The sequence below is a fragment of the Aphelocoma coerulescens genome, chromosome 27 (assembly GCF_041296385.1).
Source record: "Aphelocoma coerulescens isolate FSJ_1873_10779 chromosome 27, UR_Acoe_1.0, whole genome shotgun sequence".
NCBI lineage: Eukaryota > Metazoa > Chordata > Aves > Passeriformes > Corvidae > Aphelocoma > Aphelocoma coerulescens.
Genome location: NC_091040.1, coordinates 5,353,379 through 5,372,600, shown reverse-complemented (window position 1 = coordinate 5,372,600; position 19,222 = coordinate 5,353,379). Strand labels below are relative to the sequence as shown.

Sequence of the window (19,222 nt, the reverse complement as noted above, 5' to 3'; positions counted from 1 at the left end):
TACCTGACAAATCAGTAATAAATACATGACAAGTATTTTGACCATATAATACTAATCTGAGCTTTCCCAAGATGAGATTGATGCCACCTCCCAGAGTCATAAAAGCTTTAGACAGGAAAAACACTTATAAGCAAGTTAATTCCTGCACTGATGGTAATGTTTCTTGCTTTGTCTTAGGACTGAGAAGCTTCAAACGCTCACACAGGTCTGAACTGGAATGCAGGACTGTTCCTGGGATCTTTGTGCCAGATCATCCCCCAGGACCGCTCCTGTCAGGAGAGCCAGGGAGGAAGGTGCAGGAGCAGGAGGGGTTGGGTGAGAGGAGCCACAGGGAGAGCAGCACCTGAGCCCCAGGACCATCCCTGTTCACTGCTATGGATGTGAACGCTGGAGAACACAGAGGAACCCACAGTTTATGTTCAACACAGTAGTGAAACATCATGTGAACAGTGCATCTAAATCATAAAATGGCACAAGACAAGGAAAAGGAAGTGAGTTTCCAAAACAGGATCAGATGCTAAAGTGAAACACGGAGATTCACTGACGAGCACAGGCCAGAGCTCCTGATAAAATCAAGCTCCTGCCAAGCTCTGCTGTCCCAGAATTCCACATTTGAGTGAGAGGGACAGAATGACCCAACAAGGACCTGCCTCCTCCAGAGCCTTCCTTGGTGCTGCACTAAGGCACAGTTTCTCCTAAACTTAAAATGTGTCCAGAATCTTGAGAAACCCTGGATCTCGAGTGTGCGTCAGGGAACATTTTCAGTGCCAGACCTTTCCTCTTGTCCCCTGCTGCAGGCTGTGAGCAGGATACCAGTACCATGTCCCCTGTCCCTGTGCTCGGGGTGTCCCTGCTCTGCCCCACACAGCTCCTCAACCCAAGAGCTGCTGCTGCTGCTGCCACCTCTGAGAGCAGCCCAGTTTGGAGTATTGGTTGTGTGAACTCTTGGAGGACATGCAAGAAGGCAATTTACTATCAGAAAACAAACACTGAAAATTCTGATTCTATCTCAGCCTTCCTCCCCACAATAATATCCAATAGCTCAAGGATTCCCTAAATGGAAATGCAACTAATACAAGGCTTAAAGGTCATCTCAAAGGAAAGCTGTGTGCGACAGAACATGGCCTGTCGATTCCACACACGTTATTCCAGACTCCCTCGGCTCCATCTAGGGCAAAGAAAAAAAAAACCAAAGAAAATGAAGTAGCTGTTTAAAGGGAATTTAAGGAGGTTCCTAACAATTCTTTTCAATATCAGGAAAACAGATTTAAAAACACCTCAGCTGTGGCTACTGTGCCAGAAGAACCAGAGCTCTTGATTCTCTGAACACACCTCTGGTGGGACCCAGACAAAAAGAGTGGTAAAATCACCCAAGACATTCCCCAGGGGCTGCACCCCTGCTCTGGAGTCAGCCCTGGCTGTGGCACCTCTTGGAGCATGTCCATGAGAAGAGTTGCATGAAAGTTGCCCACTTCAGCCACAAAGCCCTTCAGAAGACATGAAAGGAGAAGGTTTTCCTGGTTGTTTTCTGGTTTTCCTGCCTGTTGGCACTGAGGACAGTCACAGACACCTGGAGGGGAATAGGATACAGGCACAAAGGAGCCAGAGCCTTTATGGCCACACCTCACCTGTGTCACTCGGAAGGGTGCTGCCACAACACAGCCCACATCCAGCTTTACACTGTTTCCCTGCTGAAATCACTACTTTGAGGCCAAATAATTATATCTTACATAATGTGGCCACTAGCCAAACTAACAAAAGCTTTCTGAGAAAATCAACATGCTTAAATTAGACTTGCCTTAAGATTTTAAGTAAACTGAATGAACTCTTAAGCCATGGCAGTCTCTGGGCTGTGTCAGATGTGTTGTGCCTTCATACCCTAATAAAAAACAAGGGACAGTGTCTGCCAGCTGCTTCTCTGCACTAGGAGCTGCAGCCACCATGTGCAGTCATAAAATGTGACTTGAAAAATTATGTACAGATGGGCCTAGAAGTTTAGCATTTGTAAGTTCTCTTGATAGCCTGCATTTGCTATAGATAAAAGCAAATCACAATCTTTTCACAAATACCCTTTGCTTGAATTACTCAGAAAACTACCTTAGAGTCAACATCAATTCAGCACAAGAGCAGTGACGAGCTGAAGCACAGACAGGCCAAAAGGAAATCAAACTACTCAGGAAAATGGAATTACATCCTGCCAGACTCACAGCTCGTCTGTGTGCAAGGAGATTGACTGTCTCAAATCTGTGCTATTGGGTTTTTTAAAGGCAAACACCAACTCAGGGTTTTTGGTGGTGTCAGTTCCTTGCCTGCTGATGCCTTTGCTTTAGCACAGGGTTGGAAGCAAACACCACACGGTACCACTTCTGCTGGTAAAGAGGGAACTAATTTAAGAATTAAGAACACCCCCATAACCACAGCCAGTGCAGGCCACAAACATCTCGAGCAGTAACATGATAGAAACAGCCATTTTTAGTCCTACTTAACCACTGCAACCTGAGAGAGAGGCTGAAAGTTTTCTAGAGCATATAAAATTTAGGTTTAGGTATGTACTTTCTTCCCTGAACAGAGCTTCAGTAATATAAACAAACTTCCATGAAATTTATGGGTACACCAACAAAACTCATGTTGGCCAACAAGGAGATTAAAAAAGAAAAATTCCAGCAAACTATTCCTCAAGTCAGAACTAAATTCCAATTCAAAATATATAGCAAAAGTGCTGAGAAATTGGAGCTTTTGAGTAAAAAATAGTTCACATATTGAGTGTTACTAAAATTTGCAAAGAAATCAATTCTCCCTTATCAAGGATCTTTTAAAGGTGGGTCACTAAATCTAAAAACCAATCTTAACCAATCTCCTAAAGAACTCTTAGATGGACCCAGTTACTTACTCACCTTCAGAAAGACTATAACGAGAACATCTGAAATACTCGGTCTGGCAGGCTGGTACATGACTTCATCGTGCCCAGTCTCCCAGAGGACATCTGGGATTATCTGCAGTGCCAGTTCATAAGGCTTGGAAAGACAAACTTGAGCACAAAGCTGTGGCTGTCCCATGTCACTGCAGAGGGACACTTCACCCCTTATCCATAGGCATGTGCACTGCATTCTCTGGGGCAAGAAGCAATGGCACTTCTGCTGTTCAGTGAGGGTCTGAAAAAATGTCACCCCACATTCTGACCTGGGTGGGAATCATGGTACAAAGATGTGTAAAAAGGAGAATTTAGTGCAGTGGTAAAAGTTTGAGACTGGAGAAAGTGTTAGGGCAAACAAACTGTGATCCGAGCGCTTCAGAGCAACACTCCCTCCGTGGCAGCAGGGACTTTCTCAGTCTCCACCTGCCAAAATAAATTTGCTGCCATTTAAGGTTGTTAGATGTTTCCCCGATTAATCACTGCCGCGGAGCAGTGTCCCGGAGCCGGTTCTCCTGCAGGACGTTACACAACGGGGCCGGCCCTGCCAGCGCCAGGGAAGGGCAGCGGCGGGAGCGGAGCTTCCAAGGGTGGAGTGGATCTCAACCCCAGGGCTGCAGAGCACCTCCCTCCCGGGACATCGCCACCGCAATCCAGGGAAGCCGGACCACCGCCGAGCAGGTGGGATGCTGCTAGAAACGCTTCCCTATCCAAAGCGTTACTCCTGATTCGACAGAAGGAATTTAAACTGGGAGGAATTAACCCGGTTAGGTCACCCTGTTGCTGCAGCCCTGAAGGGGCACTAAAGCATTGATAACAATCTCCTTTTAGGAAGTAATATCTGTAAATATTAGGAAGTAACTCCGTAAATTAGGGGGGGGGGGGAAGCAAAAGAAGCACCATAAACAGGATAATTTAATCCTGGGAAATGCATAGCTTGCACTTTTGTTTAGATCTGAGTGTTTAACTTCACCCATAGAATCCATAAGTGGAGACAACTGCCTTCCATTTAACCTTTAATTTATTTCAAAATGAATTTCATAAACACCTGTGATAGAGACATAACAAATCAACTGCTCCTGGCTCCAAACAAACTGTTTAAAAAGGACCAGAGGCCAGTGGACAAAGATGTCAGCAACAAAATGCTGGAGAACAGAAAAGAATGGGAAAGAGTGTCTTAGGCAAGAAAAAAAATAAAAATTGCAGCTACAAATCTTTTCAACTTCTATTCCAGTTGTGTGAAGTTCATCACAGCAGTATTTGACAGCTGCCACCCCAGGCCCAGCTGCAGATGCTGCTACTGGTGATGAAGTTTCTGCAGGAAGATCTTGCTTTGGATAAGGCATGAGGAACTTTGCCCTCCCTTTGGATGCTTCAGGAGATGCTGCTCTCAGAGGAGATGGCGGTGCTAATTAGCAGCTGGGGGAGTCATCTGTCCCTGATCAGACCAGTTCTTGCTCTCTGGGGAATCCACACCGCACAGATTCTAGACTGAGAGTGTTTCCCCCAGTTCTCTCAAGCCCATCCCATCAGCTTCACAACTCCTGTGAAACGCAACTACCACCAGTTCACCACCCACGACCAGCTCCTTGCTGCAGCTGAGGTTTTGCAAGGCGAAACTCTCGCTGAAATGGAGATAACCGACACTATCTAGGAAATTAACACTCATTAACCACCAGGACTCCCACAGGCTGCTGCAAGCAGGAGTCCGAGGTCTACAGAAACCAGCCAAGAGGCAGAGGACTGGCAGCAAGAACAGTGTTGCTTTCTCAAAGGTGACCTTGGGCAATTTCCACTCCCGGTTACAAAATCAAGGCAGATGGGAGGGCAGGGGAGCAGCAAAAGCCTGAACGGAGACACCCTCCACCCTCATGCCAGGGTTTTGTTGCTCTTTGGGGGACAAATGGGAGAAGAAAAGCAAACTAACCCATAGAAGCTACCAGGGAAAGTTCACTGACTGCTGGGTAAAATATTCAGGCCTGGCCTGGTTTTGCTACAGGTGGATCTGGCAAACATGAGTCATCTTTGGAGGAAATCCCAAAGTGCTCCCCTACCACAGTCATATCTGTACACAGAAAAGAAGAACTAAGTCCATAACCAAAAAAAAGCCACCTTCACATTGCCACTGGTGTTGGCCAAATTTGCCAGGGAGTTAACTTCCAGCTGGAAAAGTTTAAAGCAAATGTTGATTAAGATGACAGGATGGTTATATTTGGAATTAGAGGAACAAAGCCCCCTAAAGTATCTTCACAAGTGTGATCTAACAAATGAGTTTTCTTGAGATCCCAAAATACACTTAGTAAGAAAGCAAGCCACAGCAAGACAAGATGGTATCCACTTATTAGGAAGTGAGTTTTTGTTACTATTTCAACTTCTCTGTGATGCAATTCAAGGACAATCTAACAAGAAAACTCCAAGGCACGTGAAGAGTGGCCAGTTACACTCCGCAAATGTGAAACCCCGAAGCAAATGAGTGACAAACGCTGCAGTGGCATCCAGAAGCACCAGAAAGTGACTAATCCTGTGCATAATTAGAGAATGATAATAATTAGAACAGCAAAGCAAGGGGGTAAGACTGAAGGGTTTCTGTGGCTCCCAGAGGAGCAGGTACTGGCTAAGAGTAGGGCCCTTCAGCCCTCTAAGACTAACACCAAGAGAACCATGCTGGAAAGGAAACTTTAACTCAACATTAACACAGCCTGGGGAAGGGAAGGTTGTGTGGAGACCTCACAACACCATCAGTGTCTGAAGGGGCTACAGGGAAGCTGGAGAGGGACTCTTCGTCATGAACTGCAGTGACAGGACAAGGTGGAATGGGTACAAATTGAAAAAAAAGAGGAATTCAGGTTAGATATTAGGAAGAATTTATTTGTTGTGAGGATAGTGAGACACTGGAACAGGTTGCCCAGGGAGGTTGTGGATGCCCCAACTCTGCAAATGTTCAAGGCCAGGCTGGATGAGGCCTTGAGCAACCTGGTCTAGTGGGAGGTGTCCCTGCCCATCATGGGACTAAATGATCCCTTCCAACCCCTTAACATTCTATGATTAAAAAGCTCAGAAAAGAGGGTTTCCACTGAGACCTTCTCTAAGCTCTCTAATGGGACAGGTAGGAGAAGGGAGGGGGTCAGTGGGAACGGAATGCTGAGGAAGGTCTGGCACCCCGAGCCAGCAGGACCCCAGCATCACCTTGTGCCACCAGTTCCCACCCTGGAAGCCACCTGGGGATCCTGAGCAGAGAAGCAAAAGATCCTTCTTCCAGCCAAATCAGTTCCCAGGCATTAACACCAGGACCTGAGAGCACCTAAGGGCAGGGACATCCCTCCTGAAACCCCTCAGTTCTTGTGTGACAATACAGTTCCTGTGAAAGGCAATTCTGACATTCCCCACTCCATAAAAATCCATCTGCTGCCATTACTTTCTCTGTGTTGATTTAAAATTTCTGTGAGACTGAAAACTACTCCACTTTCCCCCTCTGAGTGAAAGATGCAATTTCAAAGTCAAAATCCTTGGTGTGAAAACTCCACGGCAGGAGAAGTTAGTCCCAGAAAACCCAAGGGGATGGTGGCAGCAGCACTGAGCAGGGAGGGAGGAAAAGTCTGAGAAATAAATTTCACCACTTGTGATTTATTCCATGTGTATCATGATAACTATTGTTTTTTTCTTAAAATACACCCTCTTCGAGTAAAAAGAATACAACCATCCTCACCCTTACTAAGAGGTTTTTAGCTTTCATCACTGTGAAGTTGGAAACAACCACAGAATATCTGAAAGGTTTAAACATCAGAGAGCAGAACAAAACCAGGGAATGCTTGAACTCGCCAGTGCTGCTCCCTCACACTGCTCCTCCCCTGTCCTCATAGATAAATGGATGGCTCGTAGCCGACACGGGATAGGATGTTTTTCCAAGTTACTTTCTCCCCATGATGAAAAAAAGGGACTATTTGGCACTCATAGCACTGGAGGGTACAAAGAGTATCAAAACCCAGGTCAAAACACAAAGAAATCACTGTCTTCAGTGATAGAAACTTTTAGTTTGCAAAATATCCATTGCACTCCATTACTCAGGAAATGAATCAAAGGCTCCCACTCTCCATGTGACACCCAGGGATGACCAGATGGGTGGGCACAATTGGGCAATTTTCCTACACAGCAAATTATTTGGGATTTGGCCATTAGTGCTATCAGTTTCCACATCAAATACCTCATTAGGATAAACAGAGGCTGCTCGTTTGTCTTAAACAAGGCAAGCCAGTACATCTACATATGAAAGGCACGGGGTGGAGCTATTTTCCCCAGAAAGCTTTCCCAGATTGATTATGGGGCTTACCCTGCTCATCAAGATATGAGAGAATTTGGCACTTGAGGTGAAACATCCTTTGCCACCGCACAAAGGATGGGAAGGTGGCATGGGAATTACTACCAGTACAAGATTTATGTCACATAACCAGGTACAGGTAAAGAGGAGCCTTCAAAAAGGCAGCAAAAGTGTCTTGATAAAAAAAACCCCAACAAACACTGATCTGACTACTGAACTGTTTGAGCTTCCCACATCCTTGTACAACATAAACCTGACACTGACCAAGCCAGGCTTTCTGTAAGAAGAACCTGCTCATTTATCCCTCCTGTCATTTATTGTGATTTAAGTGCACATTAATAAATGTAACCCTAGCAAATGCTTCCTTTCATTTGGTCAAGGTGCCACAGAATGTCTTCAAAATTCACCACGTTTACTGTTTTTAACTTCTGTTGTTTTTTCCTAGGTACAAGGACAATATGGGAAAGGCAGAAGGTTAAAATGTATCAGATGGAGTTTAACATTTTGAAATATTATGACCCAATTCTACAGTTTCCATGATTCAGCTACAAAGTTTGCAACACAACACATTTTTGTTTGTCCACTAAAATAAGTGATCTGTCCATCTGCACTGGGTCTGCTCACAAACTTTAATAAACAGCCTCTCAGCAAAGCAGCTGAGCAGCCAGTTACCAATCAGTTATGGGCAGAACTCCCGGGAGAAGACCAAGATTGACACGAGTTTTCTCCCAAAGTTCAGTAGCAACACATCTGGGCTGGCCCTGAAATTAATCACAGCCTGTGGTGTGAGAGCAGAGCCCCAAACTCACATTATCCCCTCAGAGCAGCCCTGGGAACAGTGAAGATCTTCCTGCTCCAATGTCTCATCCAGTGAGCAGCAGGTGCCACCTTGGCTCCTTCATGAGAGCATCCAAGATCCAGAAACCCAGAGGAAAAGCAGGACAGAAACAATCAGGCATTCTTTAGGTTTATGAAAGCTTGAGATTTATGTTGCTGCTCGTTTCCTGCATGGCAGGGGATGATACATGTGGCATCTTTTAGGAGATGGGTGTCCCCCATCACTCTTTCCTGGCTTCCCCATTCCTGCCAGCCAGCTGAAGCCTGGCACTGCTCCTCAGGGCACGAGCACTCAGCATCCAAACCCCAAAGCACCCATGATTCCAGCATTCCAGGTGCCAGCCCAGCACCAGCTCCCCCTCACTGCCTGCAGGGACACAGGGACAGCACCAAAAGTCAAACCAGGCAGTCAAGATATTTGGTGAACAACAAGACTCGTTTTGACAATAAGCAGCCCCCCCCTTAAGTCTCCAGAAATGTAAGTCCTTAATGAAAAACATGTTTTCTATCGACTGATTGGAAAAATGAAGCCATATATTCCCAATAATTTCAAAAGTGCTCAGCTTTCCTTCAGTTTCCTACCAAGCCCAGCTCTTAGGGTTTCATACCAGGTTTAAAGGCTTTACACTTCACACGGATTTGCTTTTCCCTGGCTTTTCCTCAGAGGGGTTTAAGTTCCGTAACTAACACGGAGTCAGAGAACCAGCTGCCAGACACTGGAGATGTCTAGCTCAGGAATGTCTGCATCCTTGAAAGCCAGGATGCAGCACGGCCCAAAAAACAAGAACAAAGACAAGATTTCCATTGTTTGTTTTGCTGGAGACACAAATGCTACATTTATCAGGAAAAGAAGCGAAAGGGATACTCCTGTTTCTATCCCAGTGCTGCAGCACAGGCGTTGTTCGTGTTCTCCTCACCTGGAACAGGTCAGAAACCACACAAAGCAAAGTCCCTTTCTGACTGCGACACAGGCAAACTCAAAAAAGGAAACGCTGATTATCAAGCAGCACTGTCTGCAAAGTCAAACATCCAACCTCGGGCTTATTTTAGAAAGGCTCCCTGGTAATTTGCCTGTGCTTTTGAAAAGCAAGGAATATGTTTTGAATTATAAGAGGTTACAGGGACATTTTTGTGGTAAATTTGGACTTTCATTTGCAAAAAAACCTCCTCAGTGCTACAGAGATCCTTTCGGAAATAACATTTTTTTGTCATTGCTAAGCACTTTTCAACAAAGTTTAACAGCTACTGTTCCAAGGAGGTGTTTACATCCAGCTTTAAAAGAATACGGGGGTTCCTCTGTCCCTGCAAGCACAAGGAAAAGCAGCACGGTGTCCTTCCGATACTCTGAGAAGCAAACAAGAGAGGACATTCTCTGCAGGGTGCAGGGGCAACAATTTTTCCAAGCAAGTTCACTTGAAGACTCCGCTGCTCCAGGTCTGGTGTTTTGGGAGCCTAAATTGTATTTACAGCTCTTCGAGGCTGTTTTCATTCACTCCCCTGGTCTTTACACCCGGGATCAAGAAGAAACAACACACAAAGAAGCTGGTATTAAGGAGGAGTAGAAGGCACTGTTTCCAGCCTTGGAAGTTTATAAACTCCATATCCAGTTGCTTTATAAACAGTGCAGGGGAGGGGAGGCCTTCAAAGAACCATAGCTGGAGTTTTCCTTTGAAGGTGAAATTTACTTTATCATTCATTCTTGTAAACAAAATAACCTATTTAGCTGCAGCGTAGCAATCTGAATAACAGCAAAAGTTTTAGTGTAAACATCTCAGCGATGTGATGTGGAGAATGAAAGCTTCATTGTGCCCTTGATGGCCGTGGTGTGAAGGCTTTCACAGCCACCACGGTTTTTACCCTTCCAAATGCCATGGAGGAGCTCTCCCCAAAGAAAGCCATGCTGTTCCTACAGTGGGAAAGGGGATTTTCTGTTTCAGTTTGTATTTCTTTGCTATTCATGGTGAGACAGCCTTTGCTGCCATCCAGTAGCTGTTAAAAGATGGGTTCTCGTTCCTGCCCAGCTGTTGGACTCCCTGGGCAGGACAATGCAGTGAAGTGCTGGAGTTCCCTTTAGTTCCCCTACTGGGACGTTTGTCCTGGGCACCATAAATAAACCCCCGGGCAATGATGAAGGCACTGATGCTGTAATGGGGGCAGATACTGAAAGAGAATCTTTCCTGAAAGTTTCAGCTGGTGCCTCAAAGCATAACTCATTTGAGGAGTAGCCATGCACGCCTGCTCTCCATCAGAATGGGACAGAAAACCTTCCTGTTAGGGGCCCCAGAACAAAGAGATTTGTTCACTGTCAGAACTTCCAGTGAAACATGGCTTGAGTTGGCTTGATGAGAATAACAATGCAGGGACAAGGACAAAAACCCCCATGTAAACATTGTGTTTGGAGATGGAGTTAAACCCACCACCCCAAATAGCACATCCAGCCCCAGCAGCACATCACACCCCACATGTTGCAGAGTCCTGACACAAATCTCCAGTTTTCATTTCCCAGGAAGATGTAATGAGCCTTCGGGCTTCCCAAATTAAGTTACATCAACCTTAAACAGGAACATATCAAGATACTCTAATCAGATAATTTTCTACCTGAACAACCTCAGGCAGGATAACATCAGGGCAGGCTCTGTCCAGACCCAAGAGAACATGAACTCCAACGGGCTGAGATCCAGCGTGGAGCCAGGAAACAACTTGAGCAGATGAACACGATAATCAGTGACTGCAGCACTGCAAACCTCCTACCATGGCACACTTTGTGTGGGCTCCAGAAATTACACATGGAAGGAGGAAGCAGTTATATGGTGTTTCTTGCATGCCAAAAGGAGCAACTGAGGGAAAAGCACAGAAATGCTGGTCAAAAAGTTCTCAGACAGACATGGTACAGATCAGTCCTGCAGGAGAAACTGATAAACACGGGGAGAAGATAAGCTGTGTTCTGAGGAGGAACAGGAGGGAGGCAAGGAGATGGGTGAAGGAGATAGAATGGAGAGCAAAAGCAATCTTTGTAGATAACTTTGAACAAGCTCTGTGGGAAAGGGGGTTTGTCAAGGCACAGGGAAGGAATGAGCACAAAAATCAGTGTGAGGTGACTCTGGGCAAGACTGGGCTCTGTGTATGGCTCAGGCTTGGACCTGGCACACCACAGGGGAATAACAACACCTGACTTGGGATGCAAAGGCCTAGAAAGGACCAAGTTCAACAGTGCAGGTGGAACAAGTGAACTGCTGTCCAGAGGAGCTCACTCGCTCCAGCCCCAGGGAATTCTGGCTGACAGACTGGGCAAGGCTGGGAAAATCAGCCCAAGATCAGAGAGAACACTGGGAGAGCTGAAGGGACATCAACAGCAAGGGGGAAAGTTGGGCAGAGGTGTCCAGCTGCACACAGAAGATACTGAAAGAGGAGAGAGGCATCACCAAGGATGACCAGGAGGGTACTGCAGTTACAGAAATATGGGAAGTCAGCAGGAGGAGAAAGGAAGGTCAGGTGGGACAACACTTCTTGGAGGGACAGTGGGAGTCAATGCCTGACACCCCGGAGTAGAGCAAGGAACATCCAAGGATGAGAAATGACACCGTGGCAGGTAAGTGGCTGCCCAAGGACATGGAACTGGTTTAATGCTGTATTTTCATCCAATGAATACATTTTTCTGGAAATAAAGCTCTGGATCAGACCAGCCCAACAGTCCCACACAAAGTGTTCTCTGAAGCGTCACACATCTCAAGACTGGCAGGTCACACTGGGCAAGTGGCAGCCACAGGGCAGGTCACTGCCAACTTTTAAACCCAGAAAGGAAGGTCAGCAGCATTCCAGCAGCAAGGAAACGTGGGCTGCAAAATGCTTCAGCAGAACAGGAGAGAACTGATGAACAAATACTCCAGTGCTGTTCAAGGAGAAAATTTAAAGTCTGCTCAGAAAAATGCTCAGAAATTATTGGGGGCAGAATGGAAGATACCATCACCACCAAGAGTTAGAGCAAGAGCAGCCTTGTTATGCCCCAGTCCCAGTTCTGCTGCCGAGCCTGAGAAGCGGAGCACTGCAGGACCATCAGTGATGACAGGGTTGGGTCCTCTGGCTTATCATTAAGAACTATTTTATTTAAAAGGTCTTTCCAAGATATCCCCCTCCTCCTACCTCAGCTGGGCCCCGACAGGACAGTATCTGTTGTCCATCTAAACCACCACCCAAAGGAACCACTTGGGGTGTTGCTGCCACAGAGAACAACTAACTCAGAGACCAGAAAAACCTCATTCCTAGCCAAAGACAGAGGTTATCTCGGGAGCAGTTTAATGGCTTAGATTTGAAGAAAAAAGAAGTATTTTCAAACAAGTTAAGTCTATCTAATGGCCCTTTTTCACTCCCAAATACAGAACAGCCTCACAGCCAGGCTGTTCTTTCAGCACTTGAAAACACCTCAACTGAACACTTTTCCTCCTAGTCTAATACAGGAACATCACGTGACAGCAGCATCGGGAGCTGAGATCTCATCACATCTCACTAAAAAAGCCCTTAAAGGAACAGAAATCTTCTTTACAAGTTGTATTTTTGCTTCAGACACTTGGAAATGAGCATTTCCCACCAGGGGACACACAGCTCCCCTGTTTCACACTTACAGGCAAAACTGTGTGCAGACATCTATTTCCTTCTCCCCCTCTCAGAATTCCTTCATTCCATAAAAAGATGCAATCATGATGCAGAGAGAGATGACGTAACTCCAAACACCTCCTGAGATCTGCATCTTTAAAGGAATTTGAGTAAGTATCACTAAGTTCAGGTAGTGTCAAAGCCTGCTCAGCCTGAAGAAATGCAGAGAGTCAAAGAAATGCAAGGGCTCGGTGAGTGTCAGATCAGTAAAGGCACCTGGAGAGGCAGATTTTTGAACAGAAGTCAATGCAAAGGACTCTTGACCAAAAGAGGCCACGAGACTCATTGGAAGTATGTGGAAGTATTAGCTAATATTTACTGTAAGAGTTTAGCAGATCTTAGGGTCAACCTTCAGCTGGTGAAACTCAGCAGGTGATGACAAATTACTCCACTTAAGATGATGCAGGTTACACAAGCCACCTCAAACATGTGGTAATCAAAAACCAGAACAGGATTCCACTTGACAACATCCCAAACAGATGCGCTGCAACTCTGAGGAGCTTCAGGAGCCACAGCACTTCATCAGAATCTACAAAGTAATTGCAGAGTAAGGATGAAAGCCAAAAGGCTGCTGAGGAATTCCTAAATTACCGGCTGACTTTTGTAAATCTACTTTGTGTAAACAGCAGGAAAAAATACTTTTAAAAATGCAAGAAAGGGCATTTCCTATTGAGTTAATTCCCCGTAGTTCTGGTTACTTCACTGATTCTGTCAGGTTTTTGTTTCACACCTGATGCCACGTGCCATGGATGTCCCTCCCCAACTTGCTGCTACCTACCCACAATTAAATGTTGTTACCTGTGCTCTGACAGGGACCAGAGGCAGCTGGAGGCAGAACCAGTAGGTCTGAGGCACAGCATCAGCAGCCTCGAAGTTTACAAGTACAAGGCACCCTGGAAGACTGATCTCATTCATAAATCTGAGCTCGTATATTATTCAACACCCAGGTGCTAAAATTATTAAACACTCCTCCACCCAGCTGCTATAAAAAGACTCCTGTAAAACTTCCCTCTAAGGAGGCTTTCATCAGGCAGGGAGGGCAGATGTGCTAAGGAAGGTCCAGTGAAACCAGATAAACTCAGCACATATGGAGGCAAAACAGACTCCAGGCTGGAACATCACCTCATTCAAAGCCTGGCTCATGGGAATTCCAGTCAGGAATCCCAGAGCACACCTGCAGCAGCTCCAGGTGTCCATGGGCTGAACAGTCCCTGCGGAGTTGGGAAGCTGGCCTGGATCCTCCCTTTGCTACTCGTCTGGTTGGGATTTGCTTTTTAAGTGAGATTGATGGCCTTTTCCATGTCTGAAGATCAGGCTGGCCCCTGGCCAAGCTTGTAAGTCAAATTTTGATGGACTAAGGGAAATTTTCATTCCATTCATTCCAAACTGTGACACGAGACAGCTTCTGCAGGCTGAGCAACTCTGAGGAAGCCAAGAAGGGAGGATGAGACTCAACTGCTGCTGGCCTGAGCAGAGCAAGGAGTGTCCTGCAGCACCCAGAGGCAGGTGCCCCTCTCCAGGGAGAAAGCAGCCTCTTCCGAGCAGCTCTTTAATCCAACACCACATGAACAATTCAAATATTCATAACTATTTAGAATGAGGAAATTAAAATGGCTTAAAGGCATGAAAAGCTTGTTTATGAAGCATGAATATTTCATTAGCAAAAGCACAAATGAAACCAAGCATTCACATAGTATTTCCTCTGCTGGGATCATACATAGGAAGCCAAACCTCTCCCACCGCAACTTCAACCCCAAATATGAATGTTTAAGATGGTGCTCAAAAGATAAGGAACTCAGTGTAAAAATATCAGTGTAATACAGACAGCACCCTTCACTCCAAAACTGCAACTGAGGTTCATCAAAGGAAGAGCAGAAAGGGTGTGGTACAGAGCAAGAGTCAAATGGGACCCACATCCCTGCTAAGAATTGCTCCTAATGGATTACAGGGACACCGATTTCCTGAAGATGGGGACAAATTAAAGCATTTGCTCAGCCCCAGAACTTGTGCTTGCTTTTCCAGACCTGAGAAATGAAAGGAAAACAACGCAGGCTGCAGACACCTTTTTCTAGGACTCCAGCCTGTACCTCAGCCCTGCCTGCACAGCAAACACATCCCTAGCACCAAATACTTTCAGCATATTCTCAGGAGAACCAGATTTTCAGTGTAGATTCTTGATGCCAAAAATATTAATAATCACAGCAAATATTATTTATGTTTCAAAGGTACCTGAAATAAATACAGATCTACAACTATTGCCTTAATCTGAAAATGCTGGGGTTTGTGAGATAGTTGAGAAACAGTAGAAAAACCACTTTTTTGTGTTTTTAAGTGAACACAGAACTGTTTTTTATTAAATGCTGCTTTAGGTGGCCAGAAATCACCATGTGTACAGGGAGACAACTGCAACGACTATTAACCCACAGTTCTTTGCACCACATCCTCAGGCTCAGGATGACCAGGAACCATCTGAGCAGCAAGTACAGCCTTCCACAGCGGGTTTCATGCTGGAAGTAGTTAAAAGAAGAGGAAAACAACCCCAAATTCATTTTACAATCATTACACATCACCAGGTGCTCTCACTGTGTTCCTTTCATACATCCTTGAATTCTTTAATAAAGGTGACACAGATCTATTGTGTTCCCAGAGGGGATTTGCACAATGCTTATGAAGAATGAGCAACTCACTAGAAATCAGTAGAGGATGAGTCAGGTAGCACCTGCTCACGACGCAGATGTGGGAACACAAACACCACGAGCACACAGCTCACATCAGACTACCCCAAATGCTGCCCTGATGCTGCCCTGTGTAATTGTCTGCTTTTCCCTGCATTTCCATGTGGTTTCCCACTCCTAGTGGTTATGGGGTGCTGGGTTGGCCCACAGTTGGGCCCCCACATGATCCTATTGCCCGCACAGAACACACCTGAGACCCTGTGAGGAGTAACTGCTCTGAAGTGACTCCCAAAGGCATCACTAAGGCTGCACAACAGACAATTCAAGAACTCCAGCTCCCTTTTTGCATTCCACAGATCCCATTTTTAATGCTCTGAGGTTTGATCTGTTTGTCAAGACAAATTCAAGTTGTACAGAACAGTGAGTAGTCTTTGCAGTGTAATACAAGAAATCACTTGATAAACCAGAATATTTCATACTTGTGAAAAATAAGCTTTTTGTCCTCTTCCTTATGAGGAAGTAAATTAAAAATGGTAACTTTTACTACTTGAAATTTTCACTATGACATGAAGAAAATGAGATGATGCAGTTTCCTGCTTCTCTGAACAGTTTCGTCTACACCACAATTTCTGCAAAAGCTGAGCAGCTCTGGCCAGACCTACACTCCCTTTCCACAAGCACCATCTCGCTCCACCTGCTGTGGAATAGTCATGGTCGTATTGACTCAAAACCAGTGAAATAAAGAGTTTTACCAAGTCCAGAGCATTCTCCCATCACTTACAGCAGGTAACACTTCTCTACAGATAAATACCTGCCTGTCAGTGGCAGGACCTGAGAGCTGCTGGACACAAAGAGATTCCCTGTTTTAAGGAGTCTTTCAATTAATCTGATGTCCTGTAATTGGAACTTCCAGTTACTCCTGCAGCAGTACAGAAATGAACAGGCACTCACTGAAGGAATGATGGGCAATTGCTGACACACAAACCACTCAAATATGGCTGTTTTAATAATTCTGATTCATGAGCGTTCCAGAAACAATTGTCTGTTACCATTTCGGAGATTACTATAAAGAAACAAAGCTACTGAGTCCACACAGACTGTTCCCATAGTCCTGCTTTTATTTTAACTATTCTGATGACTAAGAATCACAACCAGACCCTGGGATGAAGCGTGCTCAGGACCAAGGAATTCAAGGACAGGATGACTTTTATTTACAATAAAGTGCAACACGCAGTGACTGCTGAGCATCCAATGAAACATTCATTAAGTAGCTGTAAGACACAGCCATGAAAAGATACTGACACCGTGATATCCCTGCTGAATCACCACTCAAACCTACAAATAACTGGGCATGAGCGCAAGGGCTGGGAGATGAGGTAGTAAATTCACATAGCATCCACCCACCCACCCAGGCACACTCATCCAGCCCATGTCAACACCACTAAATCCAAGTACTACAGTAATGAAAAGTGCAGCTTCACCATTCCTCTTTTTCCCATTAGAGACATCCTTGGGGAAATATCCTTGCATGCACTGAAACTGGTATGATTTCAATTCCACCCACATCTGGGCTCAGTTGGGAACTGAATCCAGCACAGCCCGTCTTGGGTCAGCCAGTGACCCTGAACAAAAATAGCTCTGGCAGAAAGCTGGATTTATGGAATAGGGTGGAGCCCATCCAAGTGTAAACTGAACAAACCCGCCACCGGGACTCAACGATGGAGGAGCAGCAACTCCTTCCCTCTGCTCAGCACAAAGGAGACTCTGCCATCTCCACAAGTGATGTAACCAATCCTTGAGCAGGTCGTGAGTTGGGTCTCACACAGTTTCCTACATGTCAGCACCAAGAGTCAACTGCCCTCTCCAGAGCAGTGAAATGTGAGCAGCAGGTGTTGCCTGAGTGTTGTAGAACACCAGCAGCAGGGCCAGGGCGGCAGCCCAGGGCCACCACACAGCGCCCAACGCTGGGCAGAGCTCAGCAACTTTACTGAGAGGCCACACTTTTGGGAAATTCAGATCAGGCTTCCCAAATGTCCCAGTGCAGACAGGCCTAGAGGCAGGGGATGACAGCAGCAAGGTTAGAAACATTAACAGTATCAATTAGCTTCTGACAAAAGCTTGTTCTGCCCACAGCACAGACACCAGATGACTTTGAAACAGGCAGAGCTCATGGCTAGGTGAGAAGAACTCAAGTCTGAACCATTCTCAGAGGATAAGCCTGGCTTTGGGTAGGTTTGAGTGCCAGCAACCAAGGCACTGCAGTTAAACAGGGCCTCCAAGGTGTATCAGACACAGCAGGGATGTCCTGACAACACCCTCAGGCACCATCAGCAGCAGCACAGAGAAAACAATAAATGAAGTTGCACATTCATTGTAAGGATCTGGGACTGCTGGCTTGTTCTTCTCATCCTTTCATACCAAATTAGCAAAGTCTGTCCCTGCAAGGCACCTCTCAATGGATTCCTAAAGGCCAACGTGCCACATTGATTTTTAAGCTATCAATCAATTTCCAGTACTTCATTTAGATCTCTAGTACACATTAACCAAAGAATAAAACCCCAAGAACAAACTGTGACACATAAGTTTGCTGCTAATTACAAAGATGCTGCGTGCAAGCCCTTTCTAATACAATTATAATATCATGGAGTGTACAAGTGAGAAACAAATTTAAACTTTTAGAGGCACTGCAAAATTCATTTCAATCTGACATCATGTTCAAAGCTCAACTGTTCTCATTATGACTTTCTTATATTCAAACACAAATGCGCTCTCTGCCCAAACAGAAATGCAAAATATAAAAGAAAAACAGCATGAAGTATGCTGGTTGTTATTATACCCCACAGGATCTGAGCCCTAACCCTGCAGCACCTCAGGGCACAGGTACACCCTGTAGCTGTGTAGCACAATCATTCCCAAGCACCCAGTGGCTGAAGCAGCCAGATCTCAGAATCTACAGATTTCACCCAGAGGAGGCATCACAATTGTCTGAAAAAGCTTAATTTTCTCCTTCCTCAATAGTTTCAAGCCTACTGAGGGAGCCTAGCCCACCTCCCATCTATTGCCAGAGCCACTTTCAGGTGCATCCAGGGGCCTGACAGGTGACTGATTCCAACACTCTCCAGAACACAAGTGGCAGGAGAGGAACAGGCAGGAAAGCCTGAGCAGAACGGGGGTGGGACACAGCCAACAAGTCACATTTTTATCCCAAAGGCTTCCCTTCGGCAATTATCAAATCCTTGCACAAGCAAGGGCGTAAGAGTTTATCAGGAGGAGCTCCCATGAATGTTTTATAATGGAAAGTGAAAAGCAGCCGCAGACTTAGGGTCCCCTGGCCATCCTCTATCAGTGCTGCCCAGGATTTAGTTGTGTTTGAGAGGGAACAGGCAGGAAAATTTGGATCTTCCCAGCACCCACCACGTCTACAAGGGAAATAAAACCATAAAGATCACAAAATGTTAACACAGCAAGTCCACACCAGCAAGCGGCTGCAATGTCCCCTCGGGATGGAGCAACCTTGGACTTGGTGACTTTTATTGCTCCTTTTTTTTTTTCCAAAGCAACTTTGCAGAATGTCAGCATAGGCGAGAAACCTGGGAGAGGGGAGCGGGACAGGCTGCCCAGAGCAGCTGTGGCTGTCCCAGCCCTGGAAGTGTCCAAGGCCAGGCTGGACAGGGCTTGGAGCAACCTGGGATAATGAGAGGTGTCCCTGTCCATGGCAGGGGGTGGCACTGGGCTTTAAGGTCCCTTCCCAACCCAAACCACCCCGTGTTTCTGTGATCAACAACATACTGTTTAAAAGTAAAGTCTGTAAAGTCTCTTCGCTCCTAAACCATT

The 19,222-nt window shown here is 45.7% G+C and overlaps 1 protein-coding gene across 3 annotated transcripts in view; it reads right to left on the bottom strand.

The window, feature by feature from the left end:
* The window catches only part of MYO1D (myosin ID), a 156,522-nt gene that overhangs the window by 136,790 nt on the left and 510 nt on the right, over positions 1–19,222 (bottom strand). The window lies entirely within an intron of this gene.